This window comes from Nelumbo lutea, chromosome 8, assembly GCF_056320005.1.
Source record: "Nelumbo lutea isolate HS-2025 chromosome 8, American lotus-T2T, whole genome shotgun sequence".
Taxonomy (NCBI): Eukaryota; Viridiplantae; Streptophyta; class Magnoliopsida; order Proteales; family Nelumbonaceae; genus Nelumbo; species Nelumbo lutea.
In genome coordinates this window covers 46,723,565-46,736,373 of record NC_142691.1, presented here as the reverse complement: position 1 = coordinate 46,736,373, position 12,809 = coordinate 46,723,565, and the positions used below count along the sequence as shown (strand labels likewise).

The following is a 12,809-nucleotide window of genomic DNA, read 5'->3' as shown; positions in this document are numbered from 1 at the left end:
TCTTGAACCAAAATCAGACCTGATTTGAACCTGCGCAAATAGGTAGAATCAGTTCTACTTGGTTTGCACAAATTAGGGATTTTCACTGGGAAATCGGTTCCCAATTTTGGGCGAATGATCTGAAAATTAAATCTTTATTATTCTGCAATATATTTAGAATTGTTCTATTTATATTTCTTGAATTTTGGGTTGTTCATATGGTGCAAATTGAAATCTTTTATTGGCACAATGAATCTGTGCGACTGCTAAATTTTATTCATTCTTGGTCTATAAGTAATTATTTTTTATTTTTAGATGGGATGTATAAGATTTGATTATGATGTAAATTAATAGAGAAATTAGGCTTTTATTTCATTGGAAAAAGAAGCTGGTTCGCGTGGAGAAGAAGACACTTGCGTAGATGAGAAATCTACAATCTGTGATTTGTAGAAATCAAATATGCAAGTTGCAACTAACCTTTTTCTTGCAGGTTTGGATCCACACGAACAACCCACTGATATGCTTATTTGTTGATTATTGATTGTCATTTACAGCCATCAACCATGATTCATTTTCAGATCGTTTTCTTGAATTGAATCTTGAATTAAATACCAAACCCTAAACCCATTTGACCTAGATTGGACCAAACCTATGGCTCAATATGGGCTATTCATAGCCTTGAAATTTCACATATGGGCGCCGAGGGTTTTATGGCTAATTGCAAAATACAATTCGGTTCACCTCTGTAAAACCCAATTTTAATTTGTTAAAACTACTTTAGCCCAATTCAGCATAAATGATATGTGGGTCGAACTGCTCTTTCCAGTTCGGCCCATATACCTAAGATGATATTGTTTGATAATATTATGGACTTTAAATGGGATGAAAAGGTTTTAAATTTTAATTATGGGTTTTACAATTATTAAATTGATTGGATCAATTGTGGATGTTCATACATGTGATGTATGTGATGCGATGTGCTATGTACATGGGCCATAAGCACTTGGCCCATGTCAATTTGATACTTGCTCTTTCAAACACCATGGTTGAATGCACATCATTGCCATGGTGCCTTTAAAGATCATTGGATGATCTCCCTTCTCAATGGGGCCTACTTCAATTTCTCCCCAAGAGGAACACCCCGGAACCCTAGTCGTTTTAGGCCCACTTTGAATCTAACTTTAAGAAAGTCAATGGGAGCCACTTTGGTTTGACCTAAATCAGATCTAAGGGTTACCTCTAGTAAATATAAGTGCATGTGATAGGGAATTTCATATGATGAATTCTCTAAACGCCTTCCATCATTAGTATGAAAGTTGAATGTATTGGTGGGTGGAGATGCACCATAAAATTGGGTTATCCATCTACTAATGCAGTTGGCTGGATTGCTTCATAAGATAATAGGGGCATCATAGACCGATGTGGGAGGGGCCTATCCTAAAATGGAAGACTCTCTCACAGTACCTTGGCGTTCACGAACATGATGGGTGAACACTTACTGGACATAAATGTTTAACTTAAAATGGCTATGAACCATGTCTAACAGAGGCCAAAGGGAAAGCTCTATGCACCCCATGTGATTTTCCACATTTCTAGAGGCATAATTGTCTCCATCACTGGGATTGGAGGAAATCTCAGAGATGCCCAAAATGAAAATGGAATACAGATTAAAAGCCTTTTCTATATGATGACATGAATCAATTAGGTTGTGGACTTATAAATCTGCTTTGCCTTTACCAGAAATGGCAAACGGAAACTTCGCCAAGTTGTTGGATAATAACAAACTCAATGGCCCTAATTATGTTGAATGGTTCTGAAACTTTATGTTGGTTATGACATCTAAGAAATTGGACAAAATTGCTAAGAACCCTACTCTAGATCGTCCGGGTGATAAGGCTTCTAAGGCCCAAAGAAAAGAGTATCAAGAATGGGAAGAGAAAATTTCTCTTGCCCGGTGTTATATTATAGCCTCTTTAGACAATCCGATACAGAGACAATTCGATAAGATCGAAGTGTCCAATGATATATTAGATAGTCTGAAGACTATGTACGAAGAACAGAACCGTTCTACTCAATAGAAGGTCTTAAACTTATTTATGACCGCACAAATGACCGAGAACCGACAGGTTTATGACCATTGTCTAAAGATGATGGGCTATATCAATGAACTGAAGGCTCTCGGGTTAGGGCTAGACCATGACACCAAAATTGATATTGTTATCAATTCCTTGCCTCCGTCCTTCAATTAGTTTATCATGAATTACAACATGAATAAGTTAAATGTTAGCCTTCAGAAACTCAACAATATGTTGTAGAGGGCTAAAAAAATGATTAAGAATGATAAACCGGTAGTCATGCTTGTTGAAATGGCAAATTGAATAAGAAAAAGTGGAAGGCTAAAAGGAAGGCCCAGAAGAAGGGTAGCAAAACCAAAAACGGAAAAAAGACAATGCATCGGATGCCTGTCACTTCTGCAAGCAGACTGACCACCAAAAGAAAAATTGTCCTTAATACCTAGAGGCTAATAAACAAGGTATGTTCAATTCCATCATCATAGAGACTAACCAATTGGTCACTTCTGCTTCTTGGTGTATTAACTTCAAGGATTCTACTCATGCATGTAATACATTGCAGGGGTTCAAGACAAGCAGAAGACTGAGTGACGGAGAAGTGGTTCTTTACTTGGGGATTTCAATTGTGTTTGAAATTTGGTTTTGCAAAATATATTTATATAGAGATATACTTATATATTATGGTTTAAAATTGTTTGCAAAAAGGTTTTAATTCCCAAGATACATGTGAGTAGAGAGTGCAGTACTGTACCTTGCAGCCGAGGGAGATGTCATCTCTTGTCGGTCAGTGTTTGATCATTAAGGGTTGAGAGGTTAAGTGTAAGACCATTGAATGTAATACTTGATGGACTAATCTTGCATCTGCCCACAGGCCTTGGGTTTTCATAAGGTGGCTGAACCCAATGACCATTTAGTGTAAATGTTGGGCCCATTAAGAATCCATGGTGATGGACTTAGGGGTTCACTGTGTCCTATAGTGAATTCGGCCAAGCCTTATACAGAGGCAGGGCTGAACCCATGTGAATAATATGTAGATAGATGTTAGGGTCTCACACCATACAAAGAGAACCAAGTTAGCCAGTAGATTAAAGGGCAAGTGAGCTATGTAATGGGCCTAAAGTCCATTTCGAATTGGATTTAAGTTTGTTAATTAAAAATGGGCAAAATCTAATTTATAACTTGATTAGGATTAGCTGAAGGATAAAATAAGTCTTATCCATTTAAGAGTCTAGATCCAAATATCAGATTTCGATCAAGAAACACTCTCCTAATTGGATTAGGAGGTTAATCCAAAGAAGGCTATAAATAGGGGGTGAATTCCTTAGTTTAAACACACTCAGCAACCTGTAGAATTCCCCCTAGTTCGACTTTTACCTGTGGAATTGATCAAAAAGGTTCTTGATATCGTTTCTTGCTAGAAAAAACAATCTGAAGTCGTGTTCACTAGCCCTTGTTCGATTCTTACTAAAGAATTCAGGTTCTTGATGAAGAACTATCCTGCTGATCCTACTTCACCATACACTATGTCATCTTCAGTGGAGGCGGGTTTTGGTCTTCTCCTTGGGCGTGAATATCTACATTGGGAGTTACTATTACTTCGCATCAAGCATATCCCTCTCTTCCCTTTTGGTTTCAAATCCAGTCCGGTTTTGATTCAAAAACGATCATTGAAAATGCAGTTTTATAAATTAGGGAATGCGATTCTCAGATGAGAGAGAAATTTTTGAAATTTCACCCAACCTTCCTGCAGGGTTCAGTCATCTATATGATAGATCTCCCATCCCTTCATTATACACAAAACCCAAATTTATAATTTTTTTTCTTCATAAAAAATCTTTGGTAACTTAGCATTATCAAGAAAACTATCCCTTAGTAATTCAATCAACAAGTCAAATGATTTGTCAATCCAACCACTCATACATTTTATCTAGAATAACTTGACAATGAACGATAACTTTGATTGCTTTTTATATCTTAGATACAATTCTTGTTCTGCACCCTTCAACAATCTATGAAATGTTTGAGAATTTATATTATCATTCCCTTTACCTTCGATTGCTACCTCGATCACCTCATCATTTACCATTTCTAATTGAAAATGTATCAAATAAAATGTCATGAATGCCTTCATGTAAACTCTTATCTTCTTCTACTCTTGGCTCTTGGATATGCACATTAGACAATGGTTCTTCACCATGATACTCCCAACACATAATCTTTCACAAAGCCTTTAGCTATAAGATGTGCTTCTACCTCATCCTATGTTCTAAAAATCAAATTGAGATAATGTTTGCATGGACAAGCAATTTTTCCATCTCGGGATGCATTAACCATAGCCTGTTTGACAAATTCAACTACTTCTTTTATAAATTCATCTGTAACCCTACATTATGTAAAAACAAAATAAGAATTGTGTTACAACTCTTATACTTGACTTAAATATTTGAGAGTACTAATTTATAGTAACTATACCTTGGCATATACATCCAATTCCTATCCGCCATGCTTAATTGCCTCTATTTCCAACAAAGAGTACTTGAAAGTTGAAACATTACTAAAGAAATCACTAACTAGAAGACGTTCAAAGACTAAACACATCTCAATAAAAATATTCAAATAAATCATCATAATGCATCACCAAGCTAATTTGGTTAGTCAAAGATCTCAAAAGCGTAGTTAAACATGTGTAAGATATATGCCAATCTACAAGCTTTATTACGCTGAGAATGAGATGGCACAAACATATATCTTCTTTTATTATATGCAGTTTGTAAATTTAATCCAAGAACACTTTCTCTAGTTCTTTATGTCTTTACTTTTCTTAAAATCTTTCTATAAACTACTCTTAATCAAAGGTAGGAAGCAAGCTCAGGAGTAAATTTTAGGAGGCTAAAATGGCTAAAACATTTTTATTACCCCATTTCTTTATATAAACTTTGTGACCTTTGGATAAGTATCTAAAGAAGGGCCTACTATTTGAAATATAGCTCCAATTGCCTTTGGACTGAAAGGAACTCTTTGATTTTTTATAACAAAAGAGAGACTAAAGATTTGTTGATCATTAGACTTCAAGCCTAATGTTATTCTAAGTTGGGAGTTCATAATCTATTCAAGGGATACTATTTAGTTCCTAGGGGGAGAGGAGTAGGGGCTGGACGAGACTGAGTGAAATTTAGGGGTCAGGGGTAGACAAGGGAAGGAGGGGGGAAGTTAAGGACCCATAGCTGGAACATGAGGGGAGTGAGGGAAGGAAGAAGAAGGGAGTTAGTAAGAAATTTTATTAGAAGAATCAAACCAGAGACGGTAATACTTCAAGAAACAAAATTGGAATGCTGAATATTTGTTAGTTGGGGTGAGCAATTCGACTGTAGCCTGAGTTCTCAATCTCCTAGAGTTTGACCAAGAGAACAAGTTAGATATGATAGGGTACTCTATAATCTCGAGTCATTTTCAGCGTTTTTTGTCAAGTAGTTGGTTTGTCATCTAGACAACCATTCTTCTAAGACGTATTGCTTTCTTTTTCAGTTTTAATAAAATTCCCTTTTGATTCTACAAAAAAGACTAACACTATTACAAGAAGGTTCATGAATCCATGTTTAGCTTGAGAATTCAAGGCCGGCATTAACTTACTAGATTTCCATACATAATCAAATAAACTAGTAGGGAGAATGTAACCCTAAATCATTAGTCAAATAGTAATATATTGTACCACTATATGGTTCAAAAATCACATGGCTTCCACATTATACTAAAATAGAAAATACACAATTTTTACAGAAAATGTGAGTAGTTGCAGTTACATCCTTTTTATGCCAAATTTTAGACAATAGGTAACCTTATATTGTAACATGTAAGAAGGAATTAAAATATATTAAAAATCAGTTTTTTTGTAGTGCTCCTTAGCTTGGAGCTTGGCTAGGTGTCTTGGTGTACTATTATCTTTTCTTATAAAAGTTTACCTTATTTTATCAAAAAAAAAAAGAGAGAGAGAGAGAGAGTATCAAATATAGACAATTTGAAAATTATTTCAAATGAATTAAACCCTATTTGCAAAATAGGTTTGGTGGCTCTTAAATGAACCAAATAGATTATTGGTTCAAGCAATAAAAGCAAAGTACCTAAGACATGGATCCATTTTCAATCAAACTCCAAAGCCTGGACACTCACATTAGTGGAGGCAAATGGTTTTAAAATAGCAAAATTTTTAAAATTTAATTCATATGGAAAATCAAAGATGGAGTTCAAATTGTTTTATTTGAGGACCCTTTGGTCTCTTCTCTTTATGGGGGATATCCACAAAGGTCAGATTCTACTACCCACAACTCCACTATAACAAATATAAAAAATTTTATTTTGTTTGGATGGATCATGGGATGAATAACTTCTACTTCAATTCTTCCCTTCAAGCACAATTATGGATCTTTTTGTAGAAGATCTTTTGGGAAGTTATATAAAAATAATTCTCATTTATAACACTTGTTTTTGCTTAATATGATGAATATATGACATTAGAGATGAGCCAAAATGTGTCCAAATACTTTTAGAGAGCTCCCTGTTCAACACTTCTAACCTTGATAATCCAGTCTACCCTATTGACTAATTTTTATATGACAAGATACCATTAGTTTATTTCTCTCCCCTGTTTCATTCCCTATTTCATGTTCACTCATCTCACAATCCAACATTGGTTCCATTAACTAACTACTTAAACCCCGGTGAATGGATGAACTTATTTATGGAATTTTGGCTTAAAGGATGGAGACGAATAGAGATAGTCATTCTAATCTTGCTAAAAGTTTTAGAAAATGTCCGATAGGAGAGTCTTTGGAGATATTGGAAAGTCAGAGCATGTTTAAGACAAAGTTAGAAAAGTCACTTATACATCCTTATAACCAAATTTACTTTCATTTTCAATACAAAATCATACTCATACTAAATGCTTGTAAAACTGGATAGGAGTGCAAATTCACTTCAGTTCATCATTTGCCCTCTTACCAAATGCAGCCTTACATGCAAAGCATGATAACATCAATGATCTGCCTCATAATTATAATTATTATTATTTTGATAAAATCTGCCTTGCAATTATTCTAAAGACGGGAATAATTTCAATAGAGCAAATATTCTGAAATAAAATAGATTTCAAGGATTCATAAGATTCAATTTTCCAACCCGAATAAAAGCAATAAATATGTATTTTCTCCAACTTTCCAATTTGAAGAAACTGACCACTTCATGATTGCATTCAAAGTTAGAATCTTTCCTCCTGTATAAGTTAGAAACCGACTATACAGAGACCATTAAAATGGTACTTTTAATTTCTAAAATAAAAATGCAAATACAATTTTCAAACTTATTTCAGATATTCATTGAAAGGATTCTCTAAATTTGTGTGCCTTTGAAAGACAACTATATTCAAGATGCATATGCTAAGGTAGCAAGGAAAACTTTCTTTCTAAAGGAAGAGGATTATTTTCTATACTTAGCAATTTTCTTTTGTTTTCTTCAACAGACTGCTAAACCGCAAACTAATGCATGCTCCCAATGGCAATAATGACAGCAACCAAATGCTAAAGCATCCTTCATAGAGGTGAGAAGTAAAGCAGTAATAAGTAAATCCTATCTAAAACCAATTAAGCTAAAGCATGAAATCATACAAAAAAATCAATTAAACTAATAGGATCAAATTACCTTGTCTTTCCGAATATCGTAGATAGATAAATCCACTTTTCAACCTCTAAAGATCGATAAATCGATTCTTGATAAATCCTATTGCAGGGGAGATGTTGCATGCTTGATCAATCGATTCTTGAAATAGTGAGAAAGAAGTGGAAGGAGAACATTCGACTACTGAGAGTGACACAACTCTTCCGGTGGCAATGATGCGGTAATGCCACTAGGGTTTTCCCAAAAACACACTCAATTCCAAATAGCAAGATAGAGAGAGAGAGGTAGTGGTTCCAGAAAGCTAGAGTTCGTTTGAGTGAGAGCGGGTGAGATGTTGCAGGCTCGATCAATCGATTCTTGACAAAGTAAGAGAGATGGGGACGATGGAGAAAATCGAATACTAGGCATTCGTTCGAGTGAGATCGAGAGATCTTCAAGGATCGAACAATCGATTCTTGACTATTGAGAGTGAAAATTTTCCTACGGGTTAATCGACCAGGCACCAATGTTTTGCAACTAAGATGGTCTGACCATATTTGCTATTAACTATAAATTTATTTAAATAATTAAATTAATTTTTTATGACTAGTTTTAATTAATTAAATAATAGTTAATATTTATTTATTTATATTTTAGAGATTATTATCTTTTTATTCATGTAATATGAAATTATTAATAATTTAATCATTAATTTTTATTGTTATTCTTTAGTAATGAATGAATTATTTATTATTAATCATATTTATTTATTTTAATAAATTCTTAATTATTAATTTTCTATTAATAATAATTAATAAATAATACATATTTCTTAATTATTAATTTCCATGCATTACATGAATTTCTAATCATTTTAGTAAATATTTCATCATATTTATTATTTTATAATATTTTAAAATCAATTTATAGCTACCAATAACTAAAATCTGTGGCTATAATTATAGGGTTTGACTATATATATGATGTTGGAAATGCTTGATACAAAAAAAAAACAATAATAATACAATCCGATCAACTGTCATATCACAAAAGTAATAACAAATCAAGTGAACTTTTATCAAAATTCTTCGAGGTTTGTGATTGGTTAAAGCCTTTTTAATATCATATCTTTTGGGCAATATAAATTGTTCCATAATTATAAATAGTTTTTAGTCATTAAATTCATAGTTATAAGATAAATAAAATTCATGGCTATAGTTATAAATAATGTAAACCTAGGCAAAAAGATGTTTAGACACCAACAAAATGACCTAGGTTATCTTCTAGTTTTCTAACATATGGCCACAGATACCTAAAAATTGTGGCTATAGGTGTCTTTTAGCCATGGACCATGAGCTTTTAACCACAAACAAACTATCCATAGCTAAAGTTCAGTTTATAGCTACGGACATGAAATCATCTGTAGTTGTATCCAATGTTCTAGCTACGGTTTTTATATCTATAGCTAAAGTTTAATAGCTATAGCACCATTTTCTTATAGTGTGCAGATTTACGAATGGTATGCTCTAATCAATGAGATTTGTTAATACAAAATCTTAGCTTGATGGTGGGTTAAATAAGAGAATTCCAAGATTAAATTTGGTGGATAAGTATTTTTGAGCACCCCAAATTTGATGAAAGAGATAAATTTGTGATTAGAGATGTGGACGCAAGGATTTGGTGTAGATAATGATTTATCAACTAATAAGAAGACTTGAATTGGAATCTTGTTCGTTTTAGAAGGAATTGGAGGATTTTAAGGTTGAGATTGGACATGAGGGTTTTTTGGACTTAATGAGAGGTGCTTGGTTTCTTGGGCTACGTCTTCTTGTGCAATTTAATCGTTAACATAAAATTGGAACCTTTATTTATCGAACAGCTAAACAAGAGAATTTTGAGTTAAAATTTGGCATGTGGACATGGATGAAGATGAGGAATCAGGTGGATGGTTCCGATCTAAGAGAGAATTGTTTAATCTTGGTTGTCTAATTTCATCTAAGTTTGTTAAAATGGCATATTGGCATTTTTATGGTTGATTGTCGTAGATTCGAAGTAGGATTTGGGGATCGATCATATCTTAATGTCCTTGAGGCAATGAATGTGTTGAATTTGGATTTCTAGAGTCAAAGTTTTAATATCACATAAATCAGAACCATTAAAGAGGTGGTCCATATGATGAATGGTGGATCTTTAGGATTTGGCCATTAAAATTTAATGCACAACTAAGCTTCAGTTTCCAAAGTCTAGGTATCATCTCTAATCAAACTTTTTATGTTGATCTCAATGTTCTCATTTGTTATGTGGATTACATCAAAAGAGGAAACTTTGGGCTTCAACAATTCTCAAGTTGGTCTGGTTATGTTTTCAAGTTTTGGCCTTTGGATCTTAAAAGAGGGTATAAAGAGGTGGGGCAAAGGGATCGAGCAAAAATATTATGTTGTCAATGTTATATCCTACACATTAATCTAATTGTACTAAGCTTATGCTATCACGCATCCAATGATGAATGTCTAAGCAAGAAACCCTTAACTAAAGAAATGGACAGTAGGCCAAAATGAATTCATTGTACATTACGAATGCAACTCGGGCCGAGTTAGGTTGATGTCAACCCTAACCTGACCCGACCTTAGGATACATGATCCAACCCAACTTGATTAATTTGACTGTCATAATTGGATTGAATCCGGTCAAATTGGCTTGGTAAATGCATTTCAATATTTTTTTTTTGTGAGATGTCTTTGTATTCATTGAAGCTAAAATTAAATAAATAATTATACTTATACTTAAAATATTAATAGTAACATAATAATTGATCAAAAAAATATCAATAGGAACACAATAGTTTATACATGATGATATGATCTAATCATCATCTAAGCTTCGTCTCCACTATTGGAAAAATAGGATTACATAAATTTGGAGGAGAAGCTCTATGGTGTATCTAAAGACACTTCCTTTAGAACATTATTTGCCCCTACTCAATTTTACTAAGTTTGTTGTTGGGTTAATGACAAGTTCATTCCTGGGATACAATAGAGCCTCGGGTTAGAAACTATAACTAGCAAAGTTGAAGATTCTTTGAAGAAACCTTCTATGAGATAATAGCATATTAGATTAAGAGAGACAAGTGTGCTTTGCAGTGAGAAGTGAGTGAAAACTTGTGATTAAAATTCGCTTGACTTACACCATTTTATAAGTTCTAGGGAGTCATCATGAAGAAGGGTATATTCATCTAAAGAGGCTCTTTTTACAGTCACAAATTCAAACTCTACTACAATTCATAATTAGTTAACAATTAATGATTGTTAACATTAGCCATTGGAATAATTTAAAACGTCAAAGGTCATGGTTTGTCTTACAAGACTCAAACACACCCTTATGTGCGATTGAGATCAAACACAATTTTTTTATTAGCTATTTGCGAATAACAACTTTCAATTTTTGATATTTCGCAAATGACTTAGGAATTGTGGTCTACGATTTTTGCATAAATTTTTACTTTGTAATTTTGGAAAATTGTAGTCTATGGTTTTGTGCAGTGTGAGCAAAGTGCACCTCTAAAGTGCCTCATTTCACTACATACACATGTGCTCATGCGTGTGGCGTGTCCACACATTGCAAGGTAGCAAGTCTCTATAATCTCCTCTTTATACTTCTATGGAGTGTAAGCAAGATTTTATTTAAAAACCCAAGTCAAGTTCAATAATTTTCCAATGTGGGATAAGCCTTAAAAGAAAGAAAACAAGTGAAAAAAAAAAGAGTTTTTTTGTGGGAACTTTAAAACCATTTTCAAAGTGCATGTGCAGAAGTGATTTATTATGTAATTAATCAATCAAATACCTAGAGGTGTCAATTGGACTAGATTTGGTCCAACCCGATCCAGTCCAATATGAGTCAACTTACAAACGGACTGGACCAAATCCAGTCCAAATTCAATCCAATCCATTAAAATGTAAATGGACTAGATTGGATCCTATCCAAACCGAATGAAATATCAAATCTTATATAAAAAAATTACAAAAATATACCCTTTTGGAATTGAGAAAGCACTTTTTTCATAAAAGTATTTTGATAAAAGTGCTTTTGTAAAAGCACTTTAATGAAAGTAATTTCGTAAAAATACTTTATAAAAGTACTTCCATAGAGGTGCTTTTATAAAAGCACTTCCATATAAGCGCTTTTGTAAGTACTTTTGTAAAAGTACTTTTATAGAAGTACTTTCGTAGAAGTGCTTTTAAAGTGCTTTCATAGAAGTGCTTTTGTAAAAATTTTTTTGTAAAAGTACTTTAACAAAAGTGATTTCATAAAAGTTCTTTCATAAAAGTGATTTTGTAAAAGTGCTTTTATAAAAATATTTTCATAAATGTGCTTTCACAAAAGTGCTTATATAAAAGTACTTCCATAAAAATGCTTTCATAAAAGTACTTTTATAAAAATACTTTTATAGAAGTGCCTTTATAAAAGTACTTTCATAAAAGTGCTTTCATAAAAGTTCTTTCATAAAAGTGATTTTGTAAACGTGCTTTTATAAAAATACTTTCATAAAAGTGCTTTCACAAAAGTACTTTTATAAAAGTACTTCTATAAAAGTTCTTTTGTATAAGTGCTTTCATGTAAAAGTATTTTTATAAAAGTGCTTTTGTATGTAAAAATGCTTTTATTAAAGTGCTTTCGTAAAAGTGTTTTTATAAAACTACTTTTGTAAAAGTGCTTTCATAAAAACACTTTTGTGAAAATGTTTTCTTAAAAGTATTTTTGTAAAAGTGCTTTCATAAAAGTACTTTTCATAAAATTACTTTTATAAAAGTGTTTTTATAAAAGTGCTTTATAAAAATACTTTCATAAAATTGATTTTATGCCGGGTTCAGTTCTGATTGGATTCAAATTGGACAAGGATTTGGCCCCATGATCGGATTATTGGAAATTTGGTTTAGGTCCAATTCAGACCAATAAGAATATGGACCAATTTATTTTGGGTTGGACCAATCCAATAATTATAACGAACCATCCAAATACGATTTGATAAGATTTGGATCAGATTGAATGCAATCCAAAACCATCTGATTGACACCCCTACAAGTACCCTGTGAATTTAATATGTAACGAGAGTAA

The 12,809-nt window shown here is 32.9% G+C and overlaps 1 long non-coding RNA gene across 1 annotated transcript; it reads right to left on the bottom strand.

Annotated features, from left to right (window-relative positions):
- Positions 1-3,901: 3,901 nt before the first annotated feature.
- LOC148844000 (uncharacterized) lies at positions 3,902-8,236 on the bottom strand. The gene is made up of 2 exons (XR_016103628.1): positions 7,743-8,236; positions 3,902-4,434 (listed from the first exon to the last, which is right to left on the bottom strand). It is a non-coding gene; the product is annotated as an uncharacterized LOC148844000 (long non-coding RNA).
- Between the last annotated feature and the right edge of the window lie 4,573 nt (positions 8,237-12,809).